This window comes from Ambystoma mexicanum, chromosome 8, assembly GCF_040938575.1.
Source record: "Ambystoma mexicanum isolate Mex_15411 chromosome 8, UKY_AmexF1_1, whole genome shotgun sequence".
NCBI lineage: Eukaryota > Metazoa > Chordata > Amphibia > Caudata > Ambystomatidae > Ambystoma > Ambystoma mexicanum.
The window spans coordinates 60,293,869-60,306,643 of NC_090929.1; positions in this window are offsets into that span (position 1 = coordinate 60,293,869).

Consider the following 12,775-nt stretch of genomic DNA (forward strand, 5'->3'; position numbering starts at 1 on the left):
CATCATATTTTCTTGTATGCAGGTATGGGTTTCTCAATGGGAACCTTGCCTCCAGGATTCTCCTAGGTACTGGTATTCCCACTGGTACTGCGAAGTATTCGCTTTCGGGCTCCCAACATATAGGCTACAAGGGTGAGGTGGTTGAGGTGGGGGTACTTGGCTCCTCCTCTACACAAGCTTCACAGAACTAGGGCAACTGCAAGCTTCACAGAACCGGGCGATTGTGAGCCGCACAGAATGAAGAAACTGCGAGCTATGCAGAACTAGTGGAACAGCAAGCTTCACAGCACATGGGGAACTGCAAGCTTCACAAACTAGGGAACTACGAGCTGAGAAGAGCCAGGCGACTGTGAGCTACAAAGAACCCTGGAAACAGTAAGTTATACAGAACCAGAGGAAATGGAGACCTGCACAGAACCATCTGGGAACTACATGGAACAGTGGAACTATGAGGTGCACAGGACCCTGGTGGTGAATCAAAACCCCACAAGCCCCCTCAACATTTCACTCTTTATGCGCCTCTTTTCCCCAGTGAGTCCTAACCCTGCGTATAGTTCCCCCAAGAGACCTTCAGCCTCTCAGGGTTGAGTGTCTAAAAGGTACCCTATGTTTTCCTGGGCAGCTTTCCTTGCTCATCTGTACAAGTCCAGGATGATGGTGGCAGTGATACTAGGTTGCAAGTGACCAGACATTTGCAAGTAAATAACAACTAGGGATCAGCACCCTGTCCCCTCGTACCAAGTACTTTGGCAGAAATTCAATCACTTTATGGCGAACATGGGCTTTGGAACAATCTTACCCCATTTGGCACACCTTCTTGCCCTGAGGCTCCAGTTGAGCCTGGACTCTGCCAGGTCCCCTATTTGGCAGGGTCACCACTTAAAGTAATTACACAAATTCCGTTTTGCCTGGTTTTCTCTATGCATGGATAGGTCACTGTGTATTGCCTGCTTTCCTCTATGCATAGATAGGTCACCGTGTATTGCCTGTTTTCTTCTATGCGTGGACAGGTCACTGTGTATTTGCATTGCCTGGTTTCCTCTATGCATGGGTCAATGTTTACTGCCTTGTTTCCTCTATACATGGAAAGGTCATCATATATTGCCTTGTTTCCTCTATGCATGGATAGGTCACCATGCATTGCCTGGTTTCCTCTATGCTTGGATAGGTCACCATGTATTGCCTGGTTTCCTCTATGCATGGATAGGTCACCATATTTTGCCTGGTTTCCTATATGCATGGATAGGTCACCATGCATTGCATGGTTTCCTCTACGCATGGATAGGTCACTATGCATTGCCTGGTTTCCTCTATGTATGGATAGGTCACCATGCATTTCCTAGTTTCCTCTATGCTTGGATAGGTCACCATGCATTGCCTGGTTTCCTCTGTGCATGGATAGGTCACCGTGCATTGCCTGGTTTCCTCTATGCATGGATAGGTCACCATGTATTGCCTAGTTTCCTCTATGCATGGATACTTCACCATGCATTGCCTGGTTTCCTCTATGCATGGATAGGTCACTGTGCATTGCCTGGTTTCCTCTATGCATGGATAGGTCACCATGCATTGCCTGGTTTCCTCTGTGCATGGATAGGTCACCATGCATTGCCTGGTTTCCTCTATGCATGAAAAGGTCACCATGCATTTCCTGGTTTCCTCTATGCTTGGATAGGTCACCATGCATTTCCTGGTTTCCTCTATGCTTGGATAGGTCGCCATGCATTGCCTGGTTTCCTCTATGCATGGATAGGTCACCATGTATTGCCTGGTTTCCTCTGTGCATGGATAGGTCACCATGCATTTCCTGGTTTCCTCTATGCATGGAAAGGTCACCATGCATTTCCTGGTTTCCTCTATGCTTGGATAGGTCACCATGCATTGCCTGGTTTCCTCTATGCTTGGATAGGCCACCATGTATTTCCTGGTCTCCTCTATGCTTGGATAGGTCACCATGCTTTGCCTGGTTAGCTGGTTTCCTCTATGCATGGTTAGGTCGCCATGCATTGCATGGTTTCCTCTACGCATGGATAGGTCACCATGCATTGCCTGGTTTCCTCTACGCATGGATAGGTTGCCATGCATTTCCTGGTTTCCTCTATGTATGGATAGGTCCCCATGTATTGCCTGGTTTCCTCTGTGCACGGATAGGTCACCATGCATTGCCTGGTTTCCTCTATGCATGGATAGGTCACCATGCATTGCCTGGTTTCCTCTATGCATGGAAAGGTCACCATGTATTGCCTGGTTTCCTCTATGCATGGATAGGTCACCATGCATTGCCTGGTTTCCCCTATGCTGGGATAGGTACTTACCCATAGAGTACCCAGCCAGCATATTTGCCTTACCTAACGATAGCCACCAGCATAAACCTTCTGGCCAGCTGTCTATACTAGTACTCACCATAGTTAGCCTACACATATGATGGACCCACATACCCACCCCAGAGCGACCTCTTTCTGCCTGACCATGGCACATAGACTCCCGCATTCTGTCCTTATCCCACCATCATTATTCCTACCACCATACCTTATCACTGATTCTACCAGCCAACACAACCTAACACCACGTGACTAAGATTTTTCTCCAGGACACTACACCATTTCAGAACTCAGTCATACCCCTACATCATACTAATGACCAGCTACACCATCTATCTACACCTACTCAGCTGCCCACTACCTCTCCGTGTTCCACATCACATAGAAATCTAGAAATCACAGACATCGTTCCATATTCCCGAGAGGATACAACACCTCCACTAATAATGTCACCACGTCTGGAATTTACACTCCAGCCAATACTGCGATCCCACCCTCTGCACTAGAACTTAGTCAAGGATCACCCAATGTAAAAAAAAACTCTACACCTATAATCAAAGCTAGCCTCATTAATGCCAGATCCCTACCTGCACACGCACTAGACATAGAGGACATTATAACAACACATGACCTAGACTTTATCGCCATCACAGAGACCTGGCTTCACTCAGCCTCAGGTCCATCTCTTGCACTTGCCATACCAGACAATTACTCCATTATCTGAGCTGACAGAGACGCCAACACCTCCAAAGGTGGAGGCATAGCACTCATTTACAAAACCTCCTTAGGCATTAGAAACGCTAACATTTACCCCCTACCTTCTGCTGAACTGTTATCGGTTAAATTACCCACTTCACCGACATCCACAATCACTATTCACCTAATATACCAAACTCCAGGACCGACCACCACCTTTGAAAATGATATCTCACATCTGCTATCCACCTATACTAAAAACAACTCACAAGTCATTATCCTAGGCGACCTTAACTTAGGTTCCCAAGACCCTAACGACTCCAAACCATGCTCCCTTAAGGACACCAGAGGCATTGCTATGGGGGGGCAGAGGGGGCTACATCCCCAGTTCTTTTGGTTGTAGCCCTGGATAGAAGCCCAGGAGCTGCAACCAAAAGGCTAGCTAGCCCCGGTGTCATGCACTCAGTCACGCACACACACACCACACAGAACACTGCTAACATACCCACAGCACGACCCTCAGTGTTACACCATAGCTATACGGTCCGAGACTCACCTGCGCAGAATGGTCTTCAGGATCGGGCACGACGTGCCTGGTGCAACATGCAGACTCGCCTGCATTCATTTTTTGCATTGGCAGTTGCCTTGGTGATCGCGTGCTAGGTCGGTCCCGCTCACGTGACTTCTTGCATCAATCACGTGTTGCCGATGCGCGTCACGTGATCCGGAAGTGCTCGCTATTTAAACCCTGATTCACGGAGCAGACCTTGCTTCACAGCTGTTATCTACGTACTGTTTGGCGATTTGTTCTTTTTGATCCCACGGATTTGTTCGACCTCGGATTACGTTACCTGGACTTCTTTGGATTGCCCTTTTTGTTTTGGTTGCTTGGAACTGCTACACTGTTACCAAATTTGGACTGTTTATCACACTGCTTTGGACTCTGATTTTGGTACCTAAGAAACGCAAGTCCTCTGGAAACTTCTCTACGCAATTAAGACATCAGCACACGTGGTCTTGCCTGAAACACTCGTGAGCTGGTCTTGGCTAGACTGGGACCACTGCTTACCTGAGTCTCGGAACCAATCCCCATCACATAGGTTCCCCGTGCCCTGTTATACATCAATAGGTAAGCCTCTCTTGATTCCTTGTACAACCAGTCACTGTCATTGCCTGGTACTTGTATTCATTCATCTTTCCTTTTCAGCGGCTTCGGGGTCTTCAAGGTTCGGTGGATCCAGGCATCGACATCTTCCACCTGTGGCCTCAAGAGTTGCACAGGGAGTGCCTTTGACTTTCCCTGTGCAACACTTGGGGACGGAGGTATCACCGGTCTACGCGACACTCAAGGCACAATACCCGGGACCCGATAGTCTCAACATTAGCGTAGCCCCAGACCTATTCCAGACCTAGCAACACCCCAGAAGGACACCATATCAGAGATATGGCTCACTCACCGGGTAACTGAACCCACCTACATTAAAGGTAGAACCCTTGATTGGATTGCTGACCTCAGTTGTAACATAGACATACTATTGAATACTCCATGCGCTGGACCGACCACCACATAATCACATTCACCCTCAAAGAATCATCACTACCCCCTCAAGACCTAGCACCAGCCATGATGACCAGAAATAAAGGCAATCTGAATATCAAGAACATATTGCCATTACTACAACCAATCATCAACTACACTGCGACTCCTTCAGACCCCATGGCCCTTGTTGATCTGTACAACCACACCCTTTCCAAAGCTATCAACACAATAGCGCCACTTAAAACACAGAAATCTAAACCCCGAGCACACCTCAACAACTGATACAACCCACACCTTAACTACAATGAACGTATAACCAAAGCTAAATCCAATTCCAAAGAACTCTTTAACATCTTGAAAGAGCTTGAATCCCAAGCCCCTCAGCCAGACACCTGCACCAAAGACACCTTATGGTGTACTAATATACGGAACGCACTCCAAGACAAAATTACCTTGCTCCAAAACAAAATTGAAACCAAAAAAACAGTCATCACCAATGCTGAGCCAACACAAAACCTCACACCATCACCCAGAAACACTCAGCCCCAATTCAACTTCACTCCCCTCTCCATCAAAGAGGTCGAGACCATCATCCTGAAGCTAAAACCATCTAATTGTCAGGGAGACGCTTGCCCTGCTTCACTTATTAAGGAGGCAGTTGAGGAATTAGCCCCATTCATCACCTCTGTCATTAACGCATCATTCAAATCAAGCACAGTACCAAATAATATGAAAGGCGCAGGGTACTCCCACTCCTAAAAAAACCTTCCCTAGACCCCAACAATCCATCTAATTACAGACCTATCACAAAGGTAACATTTCTACTAAAAATACTTGACCGAGCGGCATATCTTCAGATACAGAAACATCTTGAATCCAATAATCTGTTAGGCGTCAGGCAATCAGGATTCAGAGCTGAGACGGGACAGAAACTGCGCTTCTCGACCTTAAGACCCAAATCCATACTCTGAAAGAGCAGGGAAATTCTCTTACTCAACCTGTCAGCAGTATTTGACCTTGTGAACCATAACATTTTGTGTACACACCTTTCATCTGCTGCTCCCTTCTCCGACCAGGCAAACACTTGGATTGAGTCCTTCCTCAATAACAGATCCATGAGGGTCTTTGCCCCCTCAGCATCAGCCACACCCATGGTAGTCACCTGGGAGGGGGGTGTCCCTCGAGGGTCCTGTATGTCTCCTACTCTCTACAATGTGTTCACTAAGCCACTTTTTGATGCGCTTGACTATCTAGGAGTCACCTACACCAACTATGCGGATGACACCCAGATACTCATACCCTTCACTGGTGACTACAGTGTAGACAGCAGGACGCTCAACGACATCTAACTCACCATACAAGCATGGATGGCGAAACATGGGCTCTGTCTTAACGACGATAAGACACAGCTTCTCCTCCTGGGATCACCAGCTAATCTGAACAAACTGGATATACTATTTAAATCCTTCAATATTGACGGCAACACAATTAAAGTGTCCAAAGTCGTGAAAACCGTAGGAATTAAGGACTGTGCCTTAAACTTAAATAGACAAACAAATGCCCTAGCTTCTTCATCTGCCTAAACTTGTAAGCGTATCACTGCCTGCCGCCCCTAACTGACAACGCCCAACTGTCTCACAATAGCAACAGTACTTGGCCTATCCAAGCTCGACTATTGTAATGCGCTCCATCTAGGCACGTCAAAACAAAACCGCAACAAAATGCAAGTCATGCAAAGTAACACCATCAGAACAGCCTTAAATATCCCTTGAAATCAACAGATCTCGGACACTAGACACACTCTCAAATGGCTCAACATTAATCAAATAATTGCCTTCAAAACACTGTCCCTTACGCACAAGTATTGCATTCTTGGTGAGGGACTGTTTGTGATGACACCTGCTGCAGTACCTACGCGCCCCGTTAAATTAAAAGGGTTTGTCCATGAGAGTTGAGGTGATGTTAAAGATCTTGCGTCGCACCAGGTTTAGCTACTACGGAGACTTAGAGTCCCTCCACTCCGTTTGTGACAATATATAATGGTTGTGTTGAGCTATCCCTTGATAGTGCGCCGAAAAATAATGGAATGGCAAGTAGTGATGATTAATCAATTCCTGTTTATTTTTGTGATGTTAGAGCCTTTGTGGATGACACGTGTTTCGGCAGAGCTGCCTTTATCGAATCCAGGCTATATAGATAGCTCATAAGTGACTGCATAATGCATAAAGGTGCTGAAGTTCACAGGGATGAATCCCACCTGATACAAAGAAGTCCTCCGTACGTACGAGTGTCCTGTGTTTACCACATTGGGTGTAATCCCTTACGCACAAGTGCCTATCTATTCATGCTCCGTCATACCTATTCAACGCCATCTCAAGACACACCTCCACACGGCCCACCAGAACTGCACAGACACATTGGGCCTCATTACGAGGCTTGCGCTCCCGTAATGAAGGTTGCCGGTACGGGACTGGCACTGTTCATTACGGGATGTGCAATTACGAGGTTCCCTTTGCAGGACCTGGTAAGGACGCCTGGTAAAACCAGGCGTCCTTAGCGGGTCCCACGAGGGGAACAGGGAGCTAATAATGGGTTGTTATTAACGTGCCCATTATTAGCTCCCTCCCCATTCCCATTGAGCCCTATGGGGGCTCAAATGGGAATGTGGATGGGTTCCTTCAAGGGGGAATTACTGGCTCCTCCAAAGTCGGAATGACCCGGTTATTCCTCATTGAAGGAACCCCGTACTGGGACCCGGTATGGGGGCAGCCATGCCCTTATTAAGGGCATGGCTACCTCCATACTCGTAATGAGGCCCATTGCGTTAACATAACATGATTTAAGCAACACCGAGCAGGCGGGGTTAGCTTCCCAGTCCTCGCTGCGAAGAAATGGAATACCCTCCCTTTATTCCTAAGAGAGGAACCTTCTTACCTTCCAAAAAAAGGTCAAAGTCTGGCTCCAGGAGCAAGACCTCAACTTGATCGCACAACTCTGTCCCACTGTGTACATAGGTCTGTACGACCAAACACAGTAATCGCCTGTCTGCGGTATAACTATAACAATGTATCATATTATGTTTCTCTTGTACATATATTTTTATTTTGGATATTTTGGATGTATCACTCTTTGTACGTGCATTTCATGCCGTGTAAATGTCTGTTATAATTTGTCGCAACATGTAAATTGGGCGCCGAGATGCCTTCGGGCTCGGTGTGCATTACAAATAAAAAAACAAAACTAAACGAGGTCACATCAATGTTCCGTCTAATTATTTTTCTCTATGTGCGCAACTGGTTGGCTGTTGTGCGCAAATTATTTGCCATCTGCCCAACTGACTAATGAGGTAAGCCACTTTCTGAGCTACTGTCGCAGAAGAGGGTTTGGAAAGTAATTTCCTCTTGCCGGCCACTGCAATTCTTTACAAATCTTACAACACTTTTTCCAGACACGTAGGCTAATATAAATATCAAATGTGATTATACAGAAAAAAAATCAACCAGTCCAAGACTTCAACATCTGCCACAGTACCTTGCAAACGTACTTCGGTGCTGAGAAAAATGTATGTTTTAAGCCACTGGAAAATCACGTGTGTATTACAAAACACAAATATCTCTAGTCATAACTAATGTGGCTGTCAAGAAATTCAGACAGAATACAACATTTGCTGATGGATTAATGGCAATTAAAAACAAGGTGTCAAAAACATGCTGATAGGAGTTCAAGTGCCACCTTAATGAAGTAATTCAAGGTCCAGGAGAGCATCCTTCTAATAATTTGTGCATGGATGATAATTGCATCAGAATAACTGCACCTCAGAATATGATGATCAAACATTCCTGTGCTTCTACTTACTATCCACATTACATTCTCCTGTGGGTAGTGAACACCAGCCTTAGAGCTAAAAGGCATATGCCCCATCCATTTTTACTCCAGAAAAAAGGGAGAAACGAGAAACGATGAACATATGATTGCTTTAACCCACTAAGCTCCACTGATATTTTTTTGAATTAGTGACCAGTAGAGCAGTGGCATAGGAAGGAACTCTAATAATATTAATGGCCAATCTAAAGAGGAATTTTAAGGGAAAGAACCTCTTTTAATAAGCAGAAAGAATCCCTAATGGCAAAGCTAATCACTTTTTTACTCCCTGAAAAATCATTTGACTCCAAGTAGGGAGCAACATCTGATTAGAGCCATGCTTGCACCCCTGACAGGAAGTGAAATGACAGGGCACATAATAAAGTGTATAGTTTTATTATGGAGCCCTGTTGAAGAAAATCATATATATGCCTTTTAAGTTAATAGCATCAATTCATCAGAGAGAGAACTGATCGAGTGCATTCTGTAACAATGGACCCCTCTTCTGTAATTCTATGTAATGGGTTAAATAAGATGCAAAGAAATGCTAGAGACTATACACACAGAACACAGGGGCGTTGCTAGGGGGGGGCTAAGAGGGCTATAGCCCCTGATCTTTTGGTTGTAGCCCCGGATAGAATCTCAGGAGCTACAGCCAAAAGACTAGCTAGCCCCCAGTCCCAACAGTTCTGACATCAGCGTAGCCCCGGGTCTTTTCCAGACCTAGCAACTCCCCTGACAGAACACATGGTTACATTGAAAAGCCTTCAGCAGCTGAGCATAAAATGAAAAAGAAGGTGCTGTTGTCTAGACGGGTACTAGAATTTCCTATCCGTTAGCAAACAAGCAACACGTTTCCTTCAGTGTACTGCCGAAACGTCTGACTTGGTGTTTGAAATGTGCTGCTTTGTTCATCACCCGCAAGGAGTGATGACCTGTGCTCTTCCACCCATACCCTTCCCCTGCCCCTGCACTAGCCTCCAATACTAGTTGATAGAGCACTGTAAAAAGTGAGCGATTGTGGTAGTAAAGACTCACTGGGATATTTGCAGACCCACAATACTTTGCAAGCAAGGCATATTCAATGCCTCAACATATGTGCATTTTCAGAATGTCATGACTCTGCATGAACACAATTCTTTTGCAGTGCATACAAGATTGTTTGCAACATACCCCACCCTTATATCACTGTGCAGGATTACACAAGTGCTCAGTGAAACCATGTTTTTGTATAGAAGCAAGTTACCATACAACATGTGAAGGTCTATTCCCAAAGGAACTCTGAACACTTGCAAATGATGCAGATTGTTAGAAAAGCATTCTACTGTCTGAATATCTGGTGCCCTGGTACGATGGAGGAGAAATCCCAGGCACAGTCCATATCCATTATCCCTTGTTGGCTGAGTAAATGCTATTGCAACGTTGCTCTCCACTTATAGGGTCATGTTAGTGGTGCTAAAGTGGGAGGTACTGAGCATCACATTTGTCTTCTCAAAATCTTTAGAGGGCAAATTCATATTTGAGTTTTATAATGTGTTAACTTGCGAGGGGGCCGCTTCAAAGCACTTGTGTGACATATGTGCAAAGAAGAGGAAATATGGCATAAGGGTACACATCCAAGTAGCCTACTTACTTACAGTTAGTATCCGATATTTAAGCTGGTAGTTCGATTATATAGTGTGGGTGACATTTTTGGTAACAGAAATTCTGACACGTGAACGTTATTCATGTTGCAACACACATAAAACAAGTGGATGTAGGAACACGTCTGCTAACATTTAGCAGAGCCAAGAGAGGAAGAGTCAACATTGTCCATAGCTGTAGTATCTTAATGTTTTCTGGCGCAGAAGTTGATCATAGGGTAAAAGTGTGGTAGAGTCAGGTTTAGGAGTCATTGATGGGGAGGAAACATTATTTTGGTTAATGCGTGCAGGCCTATCTTGGTTAGATTCTTCTGTTCATGGAGCCAGTTTTTCATATTAGTGTTTAACCTCTTGTGTGTGTACTTTACTGTTAGGGATTTTAGGTGTCCCTTGCGTAGTAGTGTAATGCAAATGAGTAGAATATCAAGATTAATTGCTTACTTTAAGAGAAAGAAAATTTCAGGTATTTGCTGCGGCTTTTTGAATAGGTGAGAATTGTCTGTGTGCGCTGCTAAAATCTTCTGAGCGGCACCCAGAAGGAAGCTGGGCATGCGCACAGTTTAGAGGGAACATTGGTCACCATTCATTGCTTGGTTTCCTCTATGCTTGGATAGGTCACCATGTATTGCCTGGTTTCCTCTATGCATGGATAGGTCACCGTGCATTGCCTGGTTTCCTCTATGCATGCATAGGTCAGCTTACATTGCCTTGTTTCCTCTATACATGGAGAGGTCACTGTGTATTGCCTGGTTTCCTCTATGCATGGACAGGTCACTGTGTATTGCCTGGCTTCCTCTATGCATGGACAGGTCACCATGCATTGCCTGGTTTCCTCTATGCATGGGTAGGTCACCATGCATTGCCTGGTTTCCTCTATGCATGGATAGGTCACCGTGCATTGCCTGGTTTCCTCTATGCATGGATAGGTCAGCTTGAATTGCCTGGTTTGCTCTATGCATGGCTAGGTCACTGTGCATTGTCTGGTTTCCTCTATGCACAGGTTGGTCACCATGCATTGCCTGGTTTCCTCTGAGCATGGGTAGGTCACCATGCATTGACTGGTTTCCTCTATGCATGGATAGGTCATTGTACATTGCCTGGTTTCCTCTATGCTTGGATAGGTCACCGTGCAATGCCTGGTTTCCTCTATGCATGGATAGGTCAACTTGCATTGCCTGGTTTCCTCTATGCATTGACAGGTCACCGTGCATTGCCTGGTTTCCTCTATGCATGCATAGGTCACCATGCATTGCCTGGTTTCCTTTATGCATGGATAGGTCACCATGCATTGCCTGGTTTCCTCTATACCTGGATAGGTCACCATGCATTGCCTGGTTTCCTCTGTGCATGGATAGGTCACCATGCATTGTCTGGTTTCCTCTGTGCACGGATAGGTCACCATGCATTGTCTGGTTTCCTCTGTGCATGGATAGGTCACCATGCACTGCCTGGTTTCCTCTACGCATGGGTAGGTCACCATGCACTGCCTGGTTTCATCTGTGCATGGATAGGTCACCATGCATTGCCTGGTTTCCTCTGTGCATGGATAGGTCACTGTGTATTTGCATTGCCTGGATAGCTCACAATGCATTGCCTCGTTTCCTCTATGCATGGACAGGTCACTGTGTATTGCCTGGTTTCCTCTATGCATGGACAGGTCACTGTGTATTGCCTGGTTTCCTCTATGCATGGATAGGTCACCATGCATTGCCTGGCTTCCTCTATGCATCGATAGGTCACCATGCATTGCCTGGTTTCCTCTATGCATAGATAGGTCACCATGCATTGCTTGGTTTCCTCTATGCATGGATAGGTCACCATGCATTGCCTGGTTTCCTCTATGCACAGGTTGGTCTCCATGCATTGCCTGGTTTCCTCTATGCACAGATAGGTCACCATGCATTGCCTTGTTTCCTCTATGCATGGGGACTTCACCATGCATTGCCTGGTTTCCTCTATGCATGGAAAGGGCACCATGCATTGCCTGGTTTCCTCTATGCATGGATAGGTCACCATGCATTGCCTGGTTTCCTCTATGCATAGATAGGTCACCATGCATTGCTTGGTTTCCTCTATGCATGGATAGGTCATCATGCATTGCCTGGGTTCCTCTATGCAAACATAGGTCACCATGCATTGCATGGTTTCCTCTATGCATGGATACTTCACCATGCATTGCCTGGTTTTCTCTATGCATGGAAAGGGCACCATGCATTGCTTGGTTTCCTCTATGCATGGATAGGTCTCCGTGCATTGCCTGGTTTCCTCTATGCACAGATAGATCACCATGCATTGCATGGTTTCCTCTATGCATGGATACTTCACCATGCATTGCCTGGTTTCCTCTATTCATGGAAAGGGCACCGTGCATTGCCTGGTCTCCTCTATTCATGAGTAGGGCACCATGCATTGCCTGGTTTCCTCTATGCATGGACAGGTCACCATGCATTGCCTGGTTTCCTCTATGCATGGATAGGTCACCATGCATTACCTGGTTTCCTCTATGCTTGGATAGCTCATCATGCATTGCCTGGTTTCCTCTATGCATGGACAGGTCACCATGCATTGCCTGGTTTCCTCTATGCATGGAAAGGTCACCGTGCATTGCCTGGTTTGCTCTATGCAGGGACAGGTCACCATGCATTAGCTAGTTTCCTCTATGCATGGATAGGTCACCATGCATTGCCTGGTTTCCTCTATGCATGCATAGTTCA